The 18,035-nt window shown below is 41.7% G+C and overlaps 1 pseudogene; it reads left to right on the top strand.

Moving 5' to 3' along the window:
* The window catches only part of LOC145396721 (guanidinobutyrase-like), a 39,669-nt pseudogene that overhangs the window by 21,283 nt on the left and 351 nt on the right, over nucleotides 1-18,035 (top strand).

Here is an 18,035-nt window from a genome sequence, read left to right on the forward strand (position 1 = left end):
GGGTTGAGGCTTAGCCAAATAGTAGACATATCGGTTTTGAAAAAAATAGAGCAAATGTCAAGGCAAGATGGCAAGGTCAGTTTAAAAAGCTTTTATCCGATTTAAGCCAAATGTATGGGAAGCTTATGGATAAGGCAAGAATAAAATTTTCAGTTCTGAAAACAATCAAACGTCATGGTCGGAGGGAATGATTAGACACCAAAATCACAGGTCAAGGTCAACTCAATCAGTTTTGTTCTGATTTGAATCAAACTTAGTGAAAGAATGAAGTGTCAGGCAAGAACGAAGGGATTCAATTTTGAAAACAGTCAATCAAAGGTCAAGGCCAAAAAGCTAAGTCAAATTCTGACATGTTTGTCTGTGTATGCTTTGACTTGATTTGAATCACACATGGTGGACGGGTTGAGGATTACCCGCGAGGATGATCTGTTGGTTCTGAGAACAATATGTCGTTGGTCAAACCGCGTGGCAGGTCAAATTAAACAGCTTTCATTTAAACTAGAATAAACTTCGTAGATGAGTTCAGGTTAAAAGAAGAATATAAAGTTCGATTATGAGAAGAATTCATCAAAGGTCAAGGTCACAGGAAAAGGTCAGATATCAAGGTCACTAGGCAAAGTCAGCTCGGTTTCGATCTTATCTGAATCACACTTAGTGGATAGGTAATGTGTTATGCTAGAATTAGGTAATGCTGATTTGAGAGAAATCTGTGGATGGTCAAGTTAACATTAAATTCCCAGACTTTGGACCAGCAGGTGGTCGCCGGTGTTGCATTCTCTGCGGACTAGTTTTTGTTCCATGCCAGCACGAAGAACTGTTAATTCTGGACATCAAACTTCCTCCAAGGAAAAGTTCGGTCTTCCAGTGAATCTAGTATGGACCAATATAGACATCCCAACCTGTGGTGTTTCTCAGGGCTCTGTCCTGTCACCAACTTCCTTTTATTCATCAATGATCTTCTAAGCTGTACATCTAACCCTGTCCACTAGTACGCTGATGACTACAACCTTCACCTTTCCATTCGGTTTCCGAAACGACCATCTCAGCAGTTACTTCAACAAACAAGGGATGAGGCTACAGCACACTTAATAGCTGACTTGGCTCGTATCTCTGACTGGGGTAAAAATAATCTTGTTCTTTTTAATGCATCAAAGACTCAGTTTTTACACATATCAAACCGACACAACCTTCCACAGGAGTACCCACTAATGTTTAATAATATTCAGCTCAATCCTGCATCATCCTTGAACATGCTTGGGGTTTCATTCACTCGGGACTTATCTTGGAAAGATCATATTGCACCTCTTGTAAAATCTGCTCCCAAGAGATTAGGTGTGCTAAGCCGACTCCGTTCCTTGTTACCCCTGCACAGATGTTGACTCTATAGCGGGTTGTATTCGCCCCTGTGTGGAATACAACTCTCATGTGTGGGGAGGCTCCCCACATACAGCTCTTCCCAATAAGGTGGAGTCAAAGGCTATCTCATTAACTCTCCTCCTCTTACTGGCTCCCTTCACCCCTTGTCTTTTCGCCGCACTGTTACCTCTGTATCTCTTTTCTATCGCTACGTCAATGGTCACTGCTCCTTTGAACTGTCTGCATCCATCCCTCCACCTCTACGACGAGTGCATAGTGCCCGTCTAGCAGCAAACTCTCATCCCTTTTCTGTCCATCTCTCTAATGCAAGATTCAACTGTTACTCCCAGTCCTTCATTTATGCAACAGATCAACTCTGGAACTGTCTCTCTCTGTCTGTATTTCCTACTTCCTATGACCTCCAGTCTTTCAAACGCAGCGTGTCCAGGCATCTCGAGATGAACGGATCTTGAATTTAGCTCTCTTATCTATTGTTTTTCTTTTTTTCTTGGAAGGAACTGTATTGCGGGCTTGGCCTTTGGTTCCTTCTTCCTCGCACAAAAAAAAAAATTCATTCAGCTTCGGAGAAGCTCCTCAGATTGAAGGTTTTCCCTGATTCCTTCTCAGCTGAATAAAACCGTCTGGCGTCACCAGGAATATGACACTATAGTTAGTTTGTTTTCATCTGAGGGAACTGGGCCTCAACCACAGTTTGAATACTATGTTATGGATACATGAAATTCACTGAGCGTTAGTCCTGGGGTAGGAATGAATGTCCTTGGCCAGTAGTAAAGTCAACCCTCCAGTCTGACTACACTGGCCATCAACTGAGCTGAAAGGGGTTAGGGATCTCTGTCAGGTGAAAACATACGCGCTATAGTTGTCTCGGTGATGAGAAGAAATTATCTAAGGTTGGAGTGATGAGTTGGAGAATACATGTACATTTCACTAGGCACTCCATTGGTAGTTTTAATTTAACGCAGTCCAGGTCTTGCTTTGTGATCCTTACCAACTCACACATATTTAGAAATTGGGTTTGGATGATGATGGTGATAATGATGTGGAAAAGAAAGTAGATCTTCTTATACTGAATGAAGTACAAAGTATCTTATTTTACCTTCACATTACTACCTAAATATAACTCAGCTTAAGGAAGACCCTCCGTACTGAAAGAGGTACAAGCTATCTCCACCAACTCTTTTAGTATACTGAGTTGTTTTTAGTTTGCTTTTCCTGCCTCCAGCTGAATCATCTTATGAGTTACGATTCGAACTGAAGAGGTAACTGTGCCAAATACAGAAGTAAAGTACATTTCCTTCACTTTTCCTTGGCGGAGAGTTTCGCCCTTTTGCAGCCAATTTCCTCTAATTCAGTGTTACAATAAGCCAGTATTATGGAACTGAATCCTTCCCACAACACTTCTTCGTGACTAGTACCATAGTTCAGTTATATTCTCTTGTTATAGCTCAGTATTCAAGATAGAAAAGTTACAGCAAGATAAAGCGAACATATTATAGTAACCATGAGGCGCCAGGGAGCCTCCCGGGTCCACAAGACCCTGATCCAAAATTACGCCACCTTCAGGTTCAAAGGAGCTTAGGTAAGGCTTTCTTAGTGCCAGGATGGAGGTGTCAGAAAGATGTAGTTGTATAGGAGAGGGAGAGACTGTGTGGGGGAGGATTCTTAATGGTATACTGCATGAATACTGTTTTCTCTCTCTCTCCCTCTCCCCCCCCCTCTCTCTCTCACTCTCTCTCTCATCTTCCCTTCCCAACATTCTCTCTCCCCCTCTCGCCTCACCCCGTTATCTCCCCATTGCGACAAATGATCCATCAAAATGAATTTTTCCAAATTAATAAACTTATCCAGGCTGCTCATTCACAGCTCCACAATAACAGATCCATCACTCTCACTTGCTACCCTTTCCCTGTCTCGCTCTAAATTCTGGCCTTTTGGAGGGAATTTGAGATTTTCTCTTACCCTCTTCCTGCCTCGCTCTATATTCTGGCCTTTTTGGGGGGATCTGGGGATTTTGTTATCCTCTCCCCGTCTCATTCTATATTCTGGCCTTTTGGGAAGGATTTGGGGATTTTCTGTTGCCCTCTCCCTGTCGCGCTCTATATTCTGGCCTTTTGGGGGGATTTTTCTTTTTTAAGGAGATGTTGTGGCCGAGTGATTAGTGAAGCAATCTGTCGTCTGAAGAGACCCGAGTTCGATCCCAGGCTGGAGCAGGTAACGCTTGATTAAATGAATTTCGTTAAAATATACTTTACCCTCTTACACACGTCCCACCAACACGCCATAAAAACACCCCAGTTAACGCCGGTCCTGAATGACACGGCCTCGGCATGTATTTAATATGGACGTTGGGTATTAGTGCCGAAGCGGTGATATGTGAAGGTGTGTGTTGCACGTATAATGACAGCTGGGCCTGGAGATATTAAGGTTAAGATCAGAGTCGGACACTAAAAAAAATAATGAAGATTTTCTTTATCTAACGCCTTCAAACTGTAATCCACTCGAGACACTTTTTATTCATCTCAAATTGTATGGCCACTCCCTGATTCGTTTTATATTCCGGCCCACTGGAAATAATTTTAGCATTCTGTTTCTCTCACTTGGCCACTTATATAATTTCTTTTTGACTGGCCAAGTAAGATTTATCTTAAGGATTTGCTTATTTAACTCATTCCAGCATTAAACTGCTTCCAGCAGCTCTAATTTGTCTATTATTTTATGGATAATGACGGTTAACTTTATCTCTCCGTGAGCCACTTAAGGCCTCTCTTTTTGCTTTGTTAAAAGGAGAAAATTTGGGGATTCACTCATTTACCATGTTCTCCCTCTGGGCCACTTTTTAAATATTTTTTTATGCAGGGAAGAAGGAAATATTGGGCAGAATTCCGCAAGATTGTTTCTTCTATAGAAAAAATAAAAGCAAAATGACAGGGAGCCAAATACAAAATCCGTTCATTTCGAGATACCAAGGCACAATGGGTTTAAAAAACTAGAGGTCATGGGCAGTAGGAAATACAGAAAGAAGAAAAGAGTTCCATAGTTGACCTGTTGCAGACATGAAGGTCTGGGAGTAACGCTTAACTCTTGCATTAGACAGCTGAATAGAAAAGGGCTGTGAGTTTGCTGCATGGACGGGTGCTGCCTGCCAGCCGTAATAGTGAGGGGATGCAAGCATGCAGTTCAGAGGAGCAGAGACCATTAAAGTAGCGATAGAAAAAGAAGTAAAGATGCATCAGTGCGTCGAAGAGACGGAGGTTGAAGGGAGCCTGTACAGTAGGATGAGAGTTTGTGAGACGAAAAACCTTCTACTCCACCTTGATGAGAACTGCATGTGGGGAGCCTCCTCACCCATGAGATTTGTGCTCGACACAGTGGCGAAGAAAACCCCTGTGTAAAGTCAACAACTGTGCGCGGGTAAAGAAGGCACGGGGTAGACTTAGCACACCTAATCTCTTGGAAGCAGATTTTACCAGAGAAATAACATGACCTTTCTAAGCAAAATCCCAAGAGACTGAAACCCCAAGTATGTTCAGTGTTGAGGCAACATTGAGTTAGATATTGTTAAAAATTAAAGGACACATTATACAGATAACTGAAGCAAATGAGAGGTTTGCCTTACGCCACCCCTTCAGTATGGAAGGTCTGGCCAAAGCAAAATAGAATAGTGTAGGATCAGCGAGTGTTCATAGGCATGTCTGCTGAACAGACGCCGTGCCTTCTATAACCCTACTCAGCTGCTGACTTTGTAGACGGGCCTTATTCTGCCCTGTACCGTAAATGATATTAACGTTACATAATCTCTCTCTCTCTCTCTCTCTCTCTTCACTAGGCACTGTAATCATAGCTTTGTATTTGGTTTTTAGCTTTATAGAGACGATGGTTGAGAAAAGAGTTTGAAGTCATTTTTGTTTGGGTTTTCCTTGATAAACTCTGGTATTAGGTGTCTGGCTTAACGACACAAAGTAAGTGACTGAGTAAGTAGAGGCGCGCGCGCACACACACACACACACACACACACACACACACACACACACACACACACACACACACACACACACACACACACACACACACACACACACACACACACACACACAAAGAGAGAGAGAGAGAGAGAGAGGAGAAGGAGGAGGAATAATGGGTAGGCAGATGGACAGGTGGATATAAAGTTATTCCTTACACCTGTGTCCTGCAACTAACCAACTTGCCGATCTTTCATGTGTTGGGAAATATATAGTTTTTAAATTCATGTATATTATATTTTATATACCGATCGTAAGAAATTTCATTGGTATTTATATTGTAGATGCTTTATTTCATTTAACATTTAAACCAGATACTGCTTTATCTATATTTCATTAACCCTTTCTTATTCTCTCCTACAAGGAGAGTATGTTTTCGCCCCTGTTAGTTAGTTTGTTTGTTTGTCTGTTAGCAGGATTACTCAAAAACTAAAGGAATGGTTTGGACCAAATTTGGTGGGTAGATAGCCCATGTCCCAGGGAACAATCGATTAACTTTTGGGATAGATCCGGATCGTATTGCAGATTTTGGATCCGGAAAACACTTTTTGCTAGACCCTAATAAGTGATGAGAAAACCTAACCCATTATGATGAGTGGTTTGGAAATTGCGTTGCCCTTGTCGGAGAGATGGACTCCAGTGAATGTCCCTAGAGTTCATACTGTAACTATTTTATGTACATATTTTGACACTGTGTTTTACATTACAAAATTATTCCTATTGTACCTAATTATTTCTTTTATACTGAGCATAATTTATCTTTTCCAGTACTTTTTACCTCCGGCAAGGAGGTTATGTATTACCCCTCGTTGGGTTGTCTTTGTTTTAGCAGGATTACTCAAAAAGATATGAACGGATTTTCTTGCAATTTTGAGTAAGGGTGGGCCATGGGCCAAAGAAAAAACAATTAAAACTTGCGACGGATCCGGATCTGGACCCGGAGTATCCAGCACAATATCTCCAGAGGCACTTAATGAATATCAATGAAATTTTGTGGAAAGCTGGGCCATGGACCAAGAAAGAATTGATTATATTTAGGGGAGGATCTGGATCCGGATCCAAGATTACTAAAAAAGTTATGAACGGATTTTGATGAAATTGTGTGGATGGGTGGTCCATGGACCAAGGAAGAACTGCTTAAATTTGGGAGCAGATCCGGATCCGTATCAGGAGTGTCTCCAAAAATCCTCAGTGAATTTCAATGAAATATTGTGGAAAGGTGGGCCATGGACCAAAAAAGAATTGATTAAATTTTGGGGTGGATCCGAATCCGGATCCAATATCCGTGGATCCGGATCTGGATCCTTTTTAATGGCATTGGCGGAGGTATGCGCTCTCTGGGTGCTTTCTAGTCTTACAATTTTCACTGATTTCTACCACATCAAAGAGTTTTACCTAGGCTCTTATTTTTTCCTGCCTTTTTTTTTTCACCTTACAATATGGCAGTTTTTTTTTTTTTTTTTAGTTTTAATTATATTCTTGCTGATACCAAACTATTGTATTCATCGCAGTGAACCTCCTCATTAATAATCTCTTCTCCCCAGTGACTTCTTTCCAGTTTCAGTTCTTATTCCACCATCAAACCATTTTATGAGCTAAGGAAATACCTCCTAATGTAAGGGTTAAAACGATGCCCATTAACCCATTTTTATACGAAATCTTTGTAGAATGCATTTGTTACCTCCAAACATTGTTTAGCTTCGAAGAAACTGGATAATCCAAACATGTTTCTACTCACTTGTTTGCATTTTTATCCTTGTTTTAGTGTCAATTTTCTCCCATGTTTTTCCCTCACATTTTTAGCTACCAAAGGGCATCCTTGTTGTGGGTGTATAAAGATTATTTTCATTTTATTCTTGCATGTTCAACACCTGCATCGTTTACCCTTCATCAAGGGAAAGTATCTTTTAACACCACTACCCAAGACGACCTATTTCTCAGTTTTATCTTTCTTCCTGCTGGTGATTTTAAGCTACACCCGTGCTTGTGAAATGAGAGAGGGTATTATGTTCTGCTTCGTCTCTCTCTCTCTCTCTCTCTCTCTCTCTCTGAAAACAAAACTTATACTGTTTTTATCCGATTTTGTCCAAACTTGGTGGGAGGATTGAAGCTCAGATAAGGCGTTAGTCTACTGTTTTTAAGAACAATAAGTCAAAGGTCAAGGTCACAAGATTGTGCCAAGTTTTGACTTAGCAGGGTCAACTTAAATAGTTTTTATTCGATGTATATCAAACCTGGTGAATGAGTTTAGGGTAAAGCAAGAATGAAGGCATTCAGTTTTGATGAAAACTAGTCAAAGGTCAATGGATTCATAGGGTGAGGTAAAAGTTGGACCTGTGGGTGTGTGTGTGTGAACAAAATTCATTCATTCATTGCCAGACGCCATGTATCCCAGACGGGGTGGCCAATGGCTTAGAGTTAATTGTTTTACAGGGAGGGGCACTAATCCTCCACCAACCCCACTTGAACAAAATCACTAAAATAATTTTGATCTGATCTGGATCAAAGTTAGTGCAAGGTTTGAGGATCATTGTAGGGATAGACCAGATATTTTTCAGAACACATCAAAGGTCCAGGTCAAATGGCAAGGTCAGGTTGATAAGTTTTTGTCCTTCTTTAAACCAATTTTTGTGGAACGGTTTGGAGCATGTTATAGATAAAGAGGTACGGCTTCAAGTCCAATCAGTCAAAGTTCAAGGTCACAGAAGAAGGTCAAATGTCAAGGTTAGAGGGCAAGGTAAATAAGTCAAGATAGTTCAGAAAATATTTGGACCAAACTTGGTGAAATGGTCAAGGATCAGGCAAGAATGGAGTACTTCAGTTTTGAGAACCATCAGTCGAAGGTTAAGGGCAAAGGGCAAAATCAAATGTTTGGCCCTTAGACCAATAATTTAGGCATGGACGTTGTACAGTCTGATTACTCTTTCTTGTTAAGGAAGGATATGTTGTGAATGGGTTAATAAAGCTGTAGTTAACTTTCCAGTTAGAAATATTTCGCCAAAACTGAATAAAATGGTATGGGAATAAAAGACTGAAATATCTTTGTGTAAAAGACACCCTTTCTCATGCCGATACAACTCCAGCCAAAGCATGATTTTTTTTTTTAGCACCCTCAAAAGATTTTATTTACTAAAGGAAAGTTTTTTTTTTTTTTTTTTTTTTTTTAAATTGGAGGTGTTAAATACGATCTTTATTAACCCTTTCACCACTGGAGATTCTTCCTCACAAATTCCTGGCTCTGTCTTGCCTGAGCGTAAATGTAAGTTCCAATCTCATTTTTGCGTGGTGTGTGTGTGTGTGTGTGTGTGTGTGTGTGTGTGTGTGTGTGTGTGTGTGTGTGTGTGTGTGTGTGTGTGTGTGTGTGTGTGTGTGTGTGTTAGTAGTCATCGTTCTTTCTTTCTTTGACAGATTTTCTCGAATTTATCGCGAAATATTCTGTGATGGGGGATAATAGAGTTTCCATTGTTTCATATATTTTTCCACACCGTTTTTTACTTTTCCGTTTAATTTTAAAAGACAGGATAAGTGTTCCTGAAAGCTGGAATAATGAGTCAATGGAGCTGTGTCCCAGTTTGGTACTGTTATGTTGCTACCATTTCTTGTTTCTCGATCGTGGCAGTTCCATTTATGGTTTGACACTGGACAATATAGCTGGGATGATGACGATGATGATGATGATGAGGATGAGGAGGAGGAGGAGGAGAAGGTGGAGAGGACGAAGAGGAGAAGGACGAGGAGGAGGAGGAAGAGGAGGATGGGGTTGATGTTGATGATGATTAACATGAAGCAGAAGGAAAAGATTGGAATATTTTCTGTCCCGGTATATTATCATATTATAGATAGTGTTTTTTAAATAAGACTCTCTCCTTTTTCAGTTTCCTTACATAATATATTCACGCTTTTCATTTTCTTTCACTCTTCTGTTTCTATCTTTTTTTCAATTTTGCCATTTTTCAACTGGCTATTCATTCCAGCGCTATTTTCATTTTCTCGTGTTATATTGATTTTGGTTTTCTTTTCTAGTATATTTTTCTTCAGGTTTTCTAACATGCAGTAAAAAATGCCAGTCCAAGTGCCAGCCTTTCCTTCTCCGCATCAGTCTCCTGAAATATGAATAATTACATCTTGGTACCTCCTGACGATTTTATTCAGCTTAGGAGCCTTTTTTGTGTCATAGCTTCCTTCTTTTTACATCTTATCATACGTTTTTAATTTTGCTTTCTCTTTCTTTCATATCCATGTTTGTCTCTACTTTTTGTTCTCTCTCTCTTTTCGTCACACCTTTCGTCTCATGTTTCTTCTTACCTTTACACTTCCTGAAGTTTTCTGTTCATTTAGTGTTCCCATTTATTTCCAAGTTTCGTTTTCTTTCTATTCCCCATATTTGGTAACACTTTTTCTTTCCTTCTCTTATATTTTTTCATTCTGCAGTTTTCCTGTCTGCATCTCACTCTTTTATATATATATATATATATATATATATATATATATATATATATATATATATATATATCCAATTTCATATCGCCTTACCCACTTCTTTCACATTTTCGCAAATTTTCTTCATTCTTTCCACTTGCAGGCCTACCTAGTTTTCGTTTTGTCATTTTCTCTCATTTCTTCTCCTCTTTCCTTTTCGCTTAACACACTTTCTCAAATTTTTTATTTCTCCTGATTTCCCAATAACACCTCCTTTTCGCTTTCTCTATCTTTTTTTTTTTTTTTTTTCTAATTCCAGTCTCATTTTCCCCTTACTTTTCTTACACTTTCTCACATTTCCTTTAGTTTAGTTGTCGATTTCTTCCTATTTCGCTAACTTCGTCCCACCTTCTCTCTCTCTCTCTCTCTCTCTCTCTCTCTCTCAGTTTCTCACCTTTTCTGGCAGGGTTTTCGCGTGGTGGGTGTGGAGGAGTGCTGGTACAGATCCCTGACTCCCCTGATGCAGGAAATTCGGCAGCAGATGGCAGACGGGCCCGTTTATCTATCCTTCGACATCGACTCCATTGATCCCAGCTACTGTCCTGGCACTGGTGAGAGAGAGAGAGAGAGAGAGAGAGAGAGAATCTATTCTCGCAGGGAAGTAAACAAGATTTAATTAAGCTTACTCCCTTGTCACAGAGCAAAAGAATAGGATAGTAGAGCACACACACACACACACACACACAGTTAGAGAGAGAGAGAGAGAGGGAGAGAAGGAGGAACACTCAGTGGTAGTGTCAAACAATGCATGAATCACTCGAGAGATACAAGAGGAACACAGAGTAATAAAGGCAGGAAGGGTGAAGGGAAATACCAAACGTATACTGGGAAGGAGGGATTGAGGAAAATACGAAAGTAAGTAGAAACCAGATAACAGCAATAATGAAGTTAAGGAGATACCAAAGATTAATCTAGTGACAAAAGGGGAAGCAGTCAGTGAAACAGGAGGTAAAGTGGTTTAAAATGGTGTCTAGACTAATTTTTTCTTTTAAAAGTTCATGAAGAAAATCACAGTTCTTCTGACGCTAAATCCTCAGATCTTGATAGGTTTTCTCTTGACAAATAAGTGACCTTAAGCTTTGTAAAGTACCTAAATAATTCCAGGGGTTTGGGGCTACTTTCAGACGGTTTCTTATTAAGCAGGCCCCTGCCTTAAGGATGTGGCCAACTACTGAGCTTATTTATTCAGATGTCATTATCTCTAGACGATTGTGCTCAGCTGAAGGAAGACCCATCATAGTGAGAGGATTTAAAGCAATCCCCATTATTCCTCTCCCGCAAGTTGAATAGTACAGTCTGGTGTTATGAAAAATGAATTATTATATACGTCACAGTGCTGGTGGGATTAAGCGAGATCTGATCGTAGATACGGATAAAAATCTAATACATTTAATTCCTGCATTTAAAACTATTGCGAATATATTACAAGGCCATATATTGGGAGACAAAGACACATGGAGGCTGCAGGAAATTCATCATCTGCAAAACAACCCACCCTCCTCTTCCACAATTTCTACGTCGGTCTCCAAAGAGCCACACATGTCACTGATGTCGTTCCGATAAGGCAGAGAATCTGTCTGGCTAAGTCATCCAGTGAATTTCGAAATAGTTTTCCCCAGGCTGATCTGAATTTCTCAACCCTGGGAACGTAGTCTTTTTTTTTTTTTTCCTTCAGTATTTAGTAGAGAGAGTGTAGTTAACCATTTCATGGCTGCATGTTTCCTCGTATTTTATCCCGGTTGGTTGCAGACGATTATATTTAGCTGGATGTGAGGATCCTAAGACCATCACCATGAACCTTCTCATGATCAGGATTACTCTAACATTCTGTTCCACCTTACATCAGAACAATTTATTCAGCCGAGAGTAGTAACCATCTATGGAAAATGTGCCGAGAAGCCTGAGTGAATGACGTTGTATTAACTGGACGGCAGATACACATGACAAGGGCTGCATCCATTTGTTAATCTGCCAGGAGACAGAAGGGTCTCCGTTATGAGACATGTTTTCGTGTGGATGATTGGTCCTGTGAGATTGAGCTGAGAACTTCCAAAGCATTAATGATGAGTGAATGGCTACTCTGTACAGCAGATTTCATTGAGTACTCTGTTGATAGTTCTACTACTTTTGTGCTTCCATCCTCCTATTTCTGGTTCCGTCAAAGCACCAATATTTATAGGAAACATGTTAATGATAATTGTGATGATAATGGCGATGATGATAATGATAATCAGGTTAAAAATAATGATGATAATGGTAGTGATGATAATGATAATAAGGACGATGATCACTTTTATCCTTAACTTCACATGTCTTTGCACGACTGCGTCTTCACTCCTTTCCCACTTCCACTTGTTCCCTTAGTCCTTGCTCCTTTACCATTTCCATTCTTATCTCCTTTCCTTCGTATCTCACTCATGCCTCTCTCACTCCTCGCTCATCGTACATCCCCTCACCCATCACTTCTTTATCTTTCCCTCTCATTCTTCCTCCCTCCCTCACCCTTTCATTTTTTCACGATCAACTCATTACTCCCTCCCTCTTTTCTCACATCTACCTCCCCTCCACACCACTCACCCTTCACTGCTTCCAATATCTCTCAGTCCTCTCACCATATTGATCTCACCATACATCATCATATGTAACTCACCATAACTCACTCACATCACTCTGCTCACCATACATTACCATAAATAGTTCACAATACATCACATTGCTCACCATACATCACCATATGTAACTCACCATACATCACCCTGCATCACTTCGCTCACCATACATCACCTTACGTAACTCACCATACCTCACTGTTCATCGTCCATCACCATAAGTAACCCACTACATCTCACCATACATCACTCTGCATACCATACATCACCATGCATCACAGTTCACCATACATTACTGCTTATCATTCATCACCATGCATAACTCTGCTCACCATACGTCACCATTCATCACTCTGCTTACCATACATCACCATACGTAACTCACCATATATCACTCTGCCCACCTTCTTTCCTTCCGCTCACCCTTCCCTCATCCCTCTTTCCATCTCCTAATTTTTTGTTCATTGATTTATAACACTCCCCCTCTCTCTCTCTCTCTCTCTCTCTCTCTCTCTCTCTCTCTTCACTACTCATCCCTGTCTTCCTCACCACCCGCCCCTCTCCCCCTCATCAGCTACCCCTTCCTCCCTCATCCATCACCCCTCTTTCCCTTCACCACTCACGCCTGCCTCTCTCATCACTCACCCCACTCTCCCTTACAAGTCACACCCCTCTACCTTACCACTTATCTCCCTCTCCATCAACAACCACCATCCCCCGCTCTCTCTCTCTCTCTGTCTAACCAGTCATCTCTCCCTTTCTCCGTCTCTCACTGCTTGTCACTCTCTCACTCCTCCCTCTCTCTCTCTCCTTCCCTCACCCCTCCCTATTTCCCTCACCTTTCCCTCACCCTTCTCACTCTCTCTTTCTCCGTCACCCTTCACCACTCCATCCCCTTTCCTCCACCACTCACTTCCTTCTCCCTCACCCCTCCCTCTCTCCGTCCCTCTCCAGCCACACCTCCCTCTCTCCCTCCGTCACCATCCACCCTTCTCCCCTCTCTCCCTCCCTCACCCGTCCCTCCCTCAGCTTCTCCCTCACCCCCAGGCACCCCGGAGATAGGGGGTCTTACCACCATACAAGCCATGGAGATCATCAGAGGCTGCAAGGGATTGAATCTGGTGGGATGCGACTTGGTGGAGGTGAGTCAGGGAGTAATAGGAGTCAGTAGGTGAGTCAGGGAGTAATAGGAGTCAGTAGGTGAGTCAGGGAGTAATAGGTGTCAGTAGGTGTGTCAGGGAGTAATAGAAGTCAGTGAGTCAGGGAGTAATAGGAGTCAGTAGGTGAGTCAGGGAGTAATAAGAGTCAGTAGGTGAGTCAGGGAGTAATAGAAGTCAGTAGGTGAGTCAGGGAGTAATAGGAGTCAGTAGGTGAGTCAGGAAGTAATAGGTGTCAGTAGGTGTGTCAGGGAGTAATAGAAGTCAGTAGGTGAGTCAGGGAGTAATAGGAGTCAGTAGGTGAGTCAGGGTGTAATAGGAGTCAGTAGGTGAGTCAGGGAGTAATAGAAGTCAGTAGGTGAGTCAGGGAGTAATAGGAGTCAGTAGGTGAGTCAGGGAGAAATAGGAATCAGTAGGTGAGTCAGGGAGCAATAGGAGTAAATAGGTGAGTCAGAGGGTAATGGGAGTCAGGAGGTCAGTCAGATTGGGTAAAGTAAATTAGGGGCTGAATTAGTGAGTCATAAGAGTTAGTAGGTGAATCAGAGTGGTTAAGGTGAGCCAGTATGAATAGAAGGAGGAATAAGATTGAGTCAGCTTGAAGAGGAGGTGGAGGGAGGGGTATAAGGTGAGTCACTGAATGAGCCAGTAAGCTGAATAAATAAGTGAGTTCTTGTAATCAAACTGGGTAAATAACTCAGTGTGAGGAATAGGAGGAATATGGGTTAGTCAGTGTGAGAAGGAGTAAGATGAATCGCTGTATCAAATGTCAGTTGAATCAGTGGATGAGTCATTGTCAGAGAATGAGTCAGAGTCGCAAGGAGGAGAAATAAGAGTAAGTCTTAGAGGGAATAAGAGGAGAAATTAGATGAGTCAGTGTATGAAGAGGAGGAATTAGATGAGTCAGTGTATGAAAAGGAGGATGAGGAGGAATTAGATGAGTCAGTGCATGAAGAGGAAGAAGAGAAATTAGATGAGTCAGTGTATAGAATTAGAAGAGCCAGTGTGAAAAGGAGGAAGGGGAAGAATTAGAGAAGTCACTGTGAGGAGGAGGAAGAATTAGAGAAGTCATTCCGAGGAGGAGGAAAAGGAAGAATTAGAGGGGTCATTGTGAGGAGGAGGAATTAGAGGAGCCAGTGTGACCAAAAGGAGGAGAAGAAGTTAGATTAGTCAGTGTGAGGAAGAGGAACAGGAAGAATTAGAGAGGTCATTGTCAGGAGGAATTAGAGTCAGTGTAACAAAAAGGAAGAGAAGGAGTTAGATTAGTCAGTGTGAGGAAGAGGAAGAATTAGATGGGTCAGTACATGCGGAAGAGGAAGAGGATGAATTAGATGAGACACTGTTTAGAGGAGGAGGTACAAGGTGAGTCAGCGTGAGAAGGTGATATAATGTGAGTCAGTATGAGAAGGAGGAGGAGGAGGAGGTATCTGGTGCATCAGTCTGAGGAGCAGAAGATAAGGTGAGTAAGTGTGAGGAGCATCATTTATAAGGTGCGTCAATGAGAGGAGCTGGAGGTTTCAGCTGCGTCAGTGTGAGGAGCAGTGTAGACATTATAGGCATTACATAGACATTAGTATTGATCTCATAAATACAAGGTACAGGAAGTAGTGTCTGCTGGGGACATAAACAGTTTCTCACTAGGAATGTCAATTCACATAATGTATATCCACAATCTTGTTGTCACAGACCATCAAGAATCCTAAACCATATCATGTATTTCAAAGTTCCTCGTAGTCCAGACGACCAAGAACTTCATGACGTATTCAAACACGTGGAGTATCCAGCCCTAAGCTGTTAGTCCACATGAAAGGAAATCTGCCAGACACACACATCCTCTCCAAGCTGTATGTGATGTTGGAGAGCTTCCGTTCAGATCAGAAGGGGTTGGAGAGTAGTCCAGATAACACGAAGATCAGAGAAAGGGGAGAGAAGGGCTAGAGAGAAGGTCCGAACATTAGGGTCACGCTCTGCCACATTGTACCGTAACTCACTATTATAACTGTGTGCAATAAACTTCGTTACCCAAGAGTGCTGTAACTCACCTCGTTGACACTACGTCTTACTACTTTATTCTGGCTGACCTTAGCTATCCATAACCAATATCTCTATCTCCCTACAAGTACCTAAGACCACGCTATCGAGACTGGTGGCAGCGGTGGGGTGAGTCTCGATAGGTGGGGGAAATTCAGCTGTGTTGGGCTTTACACAGGTGATATTTCACTCACTTTCGTTGTTTTTTCTTCTTGTACGTTTGATTTTCTTTACTTGTTAAGATTAACTTGCAGGTGTGTAGTGTTGTTGATAGACATAGTTTATCACTGCTACTGATTCTCGTAGATCGTGGAGTTGCAGTTGAGGTGGTTAGAAGCGAGTCTTATTTGCTTGTTTAATCTGCTGATTGTTGCTTGTAAAGGAGTCGCAGATTGCTATGATTGAGACATTAATCGGCTTCGCTTACAGCTCGCTACCACTTCTCAGTGAACGTAGTTTTACCGTAGTTTAAACTCGTCAGGCGCAGTTTGTCGTAGTTTACCACTGTTCACCAATCTCAAGTGGCGTAGTTTATCGTAGTTGGTTCGTTATTACCGCTTGCCACCAGTCTCGATAGCATGGTCTTAAGTACTTGTAGGGAGATAGGGAAATCGATTATGGGTAGCTAAGGTCAGCCAGAATAAAGTAGCGAGACGGAGTGTCAACGAGGTGAGTTACAGCACTCTTGGGTTACGAAGTTTATTGCACACAGTTATAATAGTGAGTTACAATGTGGCGAAGCGTTACCCTAATGTTCGGACCTTCTCTCTAGCCCTTCTCTTCCCTTTCTCTGATCGTGTTATCTGGCCTACTCTCCAACCCCTTCTGATCTGAAGGGAAGCTATCCGACATTATATACTGCTTGGAGAGGATGTTTGTGTCTGCCAGATTTCCTTCCATGTGTACTAACCACCTGGGGCTGGCTACTCCACATGTTTGAATGTCATGAAATTCTTGGTCGTCTGGACTACGAGGAAGTTTGAGATACATATGGTTAAGAATTCTTGATGGTCTGGAACAATAAGGTTGTGGATATACATTATGTGAATTGACATTCCTGGTGAGAAACTGTGTATGTCCCCAGCAGACACTACTTCCTGTACCTTGTGTTTCTGAGATCTATACTAATGCCTGTATAATGCCTATATAATGTCTGCAGCAGTATGTGTAAGGTGCGTCGGTGTGAGGGGCAGGAAGTATAAGGCGCGACAGTGAGGAGCAGCAGGTACAAGGTGAGTCAGTGTGAGGAGAAGGAGACATAAGGTGAGTCAGTGTGAGGAGGAGGAGGAGGAGGAGGAGGAGTAGGTATAAGGCTAGTCAGTGTGATAAGGTGGAGAAAGTACGAGTCACTGTGAGATGGAGAAGGTATAAGGTAAGTCAGTGTGAAAAGGACGAGATATAAGGTGAGTCAGTGTAATAAGAAAGATATAAGGTGAGTCTGTGTGATAAGGAAGAGATATAAGGTGAGTCAGTGTAATGAGTCTGAGTGTGTAAGGTAACAGGTCAAATATCCTACAGATAATCACTTTAGGATGCAAATGGTTAACCTTCCGTTTCATTATGCCATAAGCTTTTGCTTCAATCTTGCCACGGCCGGACGATTTCACTTGGCCTGGAATAGACAGTGCAGTGACCCTCCTGTCTGACGTTTTTTTCCTTGAATATACTCGTCTGGAGATAGTGAATATTGCCTTAGTAGAGGGGTTAGTGTGTCGAGTCTCTTGTTACAATTTAGGCATTTCAGTTTCATTATGTATTCTTTATTTCATTTTTGCTACCTTCAGACAGTTTTAGTGGTATATCATATAGCTGTCACTGACACCATTACAAGTGGTCTTTCTTAAGTTGAATAAAATCCTCCGTAGACGGCAAAAATAAACCATTAGAATGTTTCTCCTGGTTCAATGGCTGAATGTTTATTTATTTATTTATTTATTTATGGTTCCGACTCTGGGCATAGGCTTCACAGTCTGCTCCCAAGGCCCAATAGTCCTCTTACATACTATACACCTCTACATGTCACCACTTCGGCGTTAACACCCACCGTCCATATTGGACACATGCTTGAGCTGTCTAATACAGGACTGGTGTATTGGTGTTAGCGGGGTATTTTTACATGTCGTCGGGTCTTCTGGTAGACCAGGAAAGTCTGTTTCGTGTGAAACTCAAATCCTCTAACTGATCCCTGTCCCAGCGAGGGTTTGAACCTGGGTCCGGTAAGATTGCAGGCCACCTCTCTATCGATTGAGCCACCGCCTTCCCCAATTACACAGCTAGATAATCTCACACCTGTCTAAATTCTCATATCTGTCTAAATTCTTACTAGTCTTATATCACGTTTGTCTACTCTCACACTTGTCTCATGT

Source organism: Coenobita brevimanus, chromosome 39 (genome assembly GCF_032717465.1).
Source record: "Coenobita brevimanus isolate Jiangsu-jjx chromosome 39, ASM3271746v2, whole genome shotgun sequence".
Classification (NCBI taxonomy): domain Eukaryota; kingdom Metazoa; phylum Arthropoda; class Malacostraca; order Decapoda; family Coenobitidae; genus Coenobita; species Coenobita brevimanus.